Consider the following 5,627-nt stretch of genomic DNA (forward strand, 5'->3'; position numbering starts at 1 on the left):
GAATTAAAAGTGGAGTCTGAACATTTTTATTAAGGTGTTGTGATCTCATGAAAAGACTTTAGTGGATGGGAAGTTGCTTCCTGTGGATGAGAAAATAAAGTGGTCTCCTGAAATGAAATCTACTCCAGGTAAAGATGCTGTGAACTTTGTTGAAATGACTATACAGAATTTACAAAATTACAAAATTTCCTCTAGGTAGCCGACATGTCATCCAGACTAAGGAAGACTTGGAAACTTCAGGGCCATGTGAGCCATGGCCATGGCCACATAATGCGGGTGGCATGCATCACCACAGGATTCACTTTGACAAATATCACCCAGGTTACTTTGGGAAAGTTGGTATGAGGCATTACCACTTAAAGAGGAACCAGAGCTTCTGCCCAACTGTCAACCTTGATAAATTGTGGATGTTGGTCAGTGAACAGACATGAGTGAATGCTGCTACAAGACCGGAGCTGCTCCCATAATTGATGTAGTGCAATCAGGTTACTACAAAGTTTTGGGAAACAGAAAGCTCCCAAAGCAGCTGTCATTGTGAAGGCCAAATTCTTCAGCAGAAGAGATGAGGAGAAGATTAAGGGTGTTAGGGATGCCTGTGTTCTGGTGGCTTAAAGCCACATGGAGCTCTGGAGGTTCATTAAATGCCAACAAATATTTAAAAAAAAAAAAAACTTAGTTGATACACAGTGGTGGGTTTGAGAAGACTGACTCAATTTTGAAAGTTCTGAGTAAAGTGCTACCAAACAGCATTTACATGTTACAAAGAAATTTTCACAACAAAATATCAATGTGGAAAACTTCAATGTTGTCTTATTTTAAGAAATTGAATGGTTATGCAAATCATCAGCAATGACCACCCTAGTCGTTCAGCAGCAACTGACAGTGAAGTAAGATTCTCTACCAGGAAAAGGAATACAACTCAAAGGGTGAGACAATCATTGACATCTTTTATTTTTATTTTTTTTTAGAGAGAGAGAGAGAGAGAGAGAGAGAGAGAGAGAGAGAGAGAGAGAGAATTTTAATATTTATTTTTTAGTTTTCGGGGGACACAACATCTTTGTTTGTATGTGGTGCTGAGGATCGAACCTGGGCTGCACACATGCCAGGCAAGCACGCTACCGCTTGAGCCACATCCCCAGCCCCATTGACATCTTTTAAAACAAAGGTACATACATTATTTTTATCAAAATAATATTGCACTTAATAAACTATAGTTTGGTATAAATATAACTTCTATGTGCACTGGATCCAAAGAAATTATGATTTACTTTAATGTGATAATTAGCTTTATTGTAGTGATTTGGAACCAAACTCACAATCTCTGAGGTACACTTGTATGTGTATGTGTTTGTGTGTGTGTGTATGAGTGTCCCTTATTCTCCACATACTCAGCCAACACTTGGTGTCTTCAGTCTTCTTAATTTTAGACTTTCTAATAAATGTATAGTAGTACCTCACTATTTTAGATTTGCATTTTCCTGATGACTAATGATGTTGAGAGTCTTTTCATGAACTTATTTAGAATGTATATTCCTTTGGTGAAGCTTCTGAACTAATTTTGTCTCCCTCCTACTGAATTGTTTTTGTATTATTACATTATGAGAGTTCTCTATACATAATTCAATCAAAAATTTATATGATTGGCAAATATTTTCTGTCTTATGAGTCTATTTATAGCATCTTAAAAGAGCAGAAACTCTTACTTTGGATGAAGTCCAATCCATCTATTTCTCCTTTAGTGGTTTATGCTTTGAATGTTGTACCTAAAATTGTATCTTTTACCTATCACAAAGTCACAAAAGCTTTGTTTGATTCTATATATTTTAGTTTTAAATGTTACATTGAGGTCTATGATGCAGCCACAGGGTATTGAGCAGTTTCTTTTGCTTTTATTTGAAAAGTCTCCTTTCTCCACCCAATTCTCTTTAAATTTTATAAAATATCAGTTGTATATATATGCATGGATTTACTTATGGAATCTCTATTCTGTTCTCATTCATATATTTTTCCATGTACAATTACTGTCTTGATTATTGTAGCTTTAAAATTAGCAAAGTCAAATAGTGGAATTTCCTCATCTTTTAAGTTCATTGTTAATGCTGTTTTGGCTATTTTAAGTGCTTTAAATTTTTAAATGAACTTTAGAATCAGCTTGTTCAATTTCTATAAAGAAAGGCTTCTTGGGATTTTGAGATTGTCTTAATCAATTTTGGAAGAAATGATATCTTAGCAATATTGAATGTTTCAATCCATGCAAGTGTATTTTTCTCCACATATTTAGGTCTTAAGTTCTTTCAGCAATGTTTGTAGTTTTTATTATAAAGATGTTGCCTATCTTTGTTAGGCTTGTTACTGAATATTTCATATATTCTCAATGTTATTATAAACGTATTTATTGCTTTCAAATTTTAATGTGTAATTTCTTATTATTATTACACAGAAACATAATAGATTTTCATGTAGTAATATTGTATCTTCAAATTTAATAAACACAGTTTTTTTAGATTCCTTCAGACTTTCTACAAAAATAATAATTTCATGTCTGGATAAAGAATAATTTACCTCTTTCTTTTGAAACTGGGCTTTTCATTTATTTTTTTTCTTGCCTTATTTCATTGACTAGAACATTTAATACAATATTGAATAGCAATAGTGAGAGCTGGCATCCTTGCCAAATGAATATAGGGAAAAAGCATTTCATTTTTCACCATTAAGTGGTAGTTGTAGGTTGTTTTTTCTGTTTATTTTTAAAAAATACATGGCCTTTATGACATTGAATAAGTTTCTTTGTATTGTTTTTTTTTTTTTAAATCAGAAACTGATGTAGGCTTTATTAAATGCTTCTTCTACATTTGTTAGGATGAATCAGATATTTTTTCTTTAGTCTGTTAATATAATGAATTACATTGATTTTAAAATGCTAATTCAACCTTATATTCTTGAGATAAACCTCATATGATCATGATGCACTATCCTTTTTATGTACTATTGAATTCAACTTTTCAAAATGTTGTTAAGACCTTATATTGGTCATAATATTAACTCAAAATGCACCTGAGACCTAAAAGAAAATCCAAAAGCATAAAACTAGATCAGAGTAAAAAAAATCTCAATGACCTTGAGTATGGTGATGATTTTTCAAGTATAAAACCAAATGCATGATCCATGAAAAAAAATAATAAAAATGAAAAATTTCATCTCCATAAAAGACAACTGTCAAAAGAATGAAAAGATAAGTCACAGATTGGAAGAAAATAAGAAAGACATAGCTAATAAAAAAACTGTTATCCAAAATGTGAAGAGACCTCTTAACACTGAACAATTAAAAATGAACAAAGACCTAGACCCCTCACCAAAGAAGAATACAGATGGTAAATACGCATTGAAAAGATGCTCCACTTAATATGTCATTAGGGAAATGCAAATTTAAATAAAATTGAGATAGTACTATGCACATATTTGAAGAACCTAAATATATAACACTGACAACATGAAATGCTAGTGAAGACATGAAATGACAGGAACTCTCCTTTTTTGGTAAGAATGCAAAATGGCATAGCCACTTTGTATAACAGTTCGGTGGTTTCTTAAATAAAAGGTAAAACAGATAATACTTTGTACCGAATGAAAATTAAAATACAAAATATTGAAATTAGGAAAGTGTAGAAATACTAAAGCTAAATATTAAACAGTATTTGGAAATGTATAGCACTAAAGGCCTTCTTAGAAGATAATCAATCAATGACCTCCTGGAGATTATTCTGTTTGTTACTTGTGGTTCTCTTCTCAGCCTTTGTTTCCTCAAGTGTATGAGTTGCTTATTACTAAAAAGAATACTCCATGGGGTACACAGTTAGGTCTTTAGCATTCTGCTCTGCAAAACTGAGTTGCTATGCTGCAGTGTACTCCTAGCTCTATTCTCTCAAGAAGGGAATTTTACAGATCTTATCTGAGCTTCCTCTCCCCACAGCAGCCTGGAAATTTTCTTAAAGTAGCAAAATGGGTCAACTATAAAGCTCATCTTGCTTGTTTCTGATTTGTCAGGGTTCACTGTCCCATTATGCTTGGGTTAATATTCTAAGAACTGCTGTTAATTTTATCTGTTTGTTTTGTTTCATTGGGCAGCAGGGTAGATTCAGTTTATGTTTGTTTGAGAGATATCTGATTCATTGTTGGATATATTTGCTGATAATTGAATTCTGAATTGGCACTTTTCATCCTTCAGCATTTATGTGCACCAATGCATTATGTATTGGCTTGCTTTTTTTTTTTTTTTGTGAAAAATCAGTGGCCAGTTTCATTGTTGTTCGTTTAGGGTCTAAAATACTTTTAGGAGGTCTCATTTTCCCAGAAGCTAATCTATGATGTGACTGAGTATGATGGTGAGGACAATGGCTCCACATCTTCTTCTCCAAATGCTACTTGGCATTTGAATAGCTCTTCAATGTGTAGCTTTGGAAAAAAATCTCAGTTAATATTCAAATGAGGCTTCTGACACATTCAATTTTCTTTCCTTCTGTGAATATATATAATATGTAAATATGACTATATACATATATACTAATGTTTTCACTTTTCCATTTTTTAATTTTATATGATATTTTCCATTTTAAAATGCATTTTGTTTTTTAAAATCTAAGCTTTAGCGTGGATATTTTCTACTGCTATACTTCGCTATTCATTAATCCTCTCTTTTGCTGTGTCTAATATATTATTGAACTCATTTACTGAACCATAGATTATAGTTATTGAATTTCTTTAGTTTTTAAGTTGTTCTTTTAAAAAATTCCAATTTAACATTTTTTTAATCTTTCTTTTAAAATATATTAGTCACAGAGTTTTTAATCTTAATGTTCCAATATCTGGAACACCTCTGAGTCTGATTCTGTTTTGTTGTTTCTCTTAGCTTTTAAAAATTTTAGGTCAGTTTTTTAGCATGCTTTGTAAGTTTTTTGTTGTTGTTGTTGTTGTTGCTGAATGCTACTCATCATGAATAAAAAAATTAGGAAACTCTGGTTTATGATTATCTCTATTCTCCAGAAGACAGGTAGATCATGATCAAATCACTTGAACCCAATTGAACTTGGCTAATTCTGGTTTGTCCATTCCCCTTGAACTTTCAGGTTTTCAATGGAATGCCTGCCATTTGTAAGCCCTGAACCCCAATTTGATCTCTGGAATCACGATAATGCCCAAATCTCAACTTTAGCTTTTTAGCCTCTTAGCAGCAACTCTTTTCCACTTAATTTTTGTCTTACCTGGCACATGTACAGCTTAGAAAATGGCAGATGTTTCATGAGGGAAAATGCATGAAAGAGTGTGAGTTTTACTTTTCTATGGTCCTTTTTTGTTTCTGGGACACTGGTACTTTAGTTCTGTATATCTTAGTAATGCATTTCCCCTCCCTAATATGTTAGTTTCTCGTGCAATATGTAGATGCTTTATTTCTATCATCAGCCTTAAATATGAAAATGTGTGGAGGAAAAAAAGCAGCCTTAAGCAGAGTTCATCACAGTATTTATATGTTTTTTGGAAAGTTGACTTCTAGAGTTGTGGCTATCCTTCATTACTTTTTAATATTTTCATCAGATCTTTTTAACCTCCCCCCCCCCCCAGCTTTTATAGGT

General features: G+C 32.5%; 1 pseudogene; it reads left to right on the top strand.

Annotated features, from left to right (window-relative positions):
• The first annotated feature begins 204 nt into the window (after positions 1-204).
• LOC114098932 (large ribosomal subunit protein uL15-like) lies at positions 205-612 on the top strand (annotated as a pseudogene).
• The last annotated feature ends 5,015 nt before the right edge of the window (positions 613-5,627 follow it).

The sequence above is a fragment of the Marmota flaviventris genome, chromosome 8 (genome assembly GCF_047511675.1).
Source record: "Marmota flaviventris isolate mMarFla1 chromosome 8, mMarFla1.hap1, whole genome shotgun sequence".
Classification (NCBI taxonomy): domain Eukaryota; kingdom Metazoa; phylum Chordata; class Mammalia; order Rodentia; family Sciuridae; genus Marmota; species Marmota flaviventris.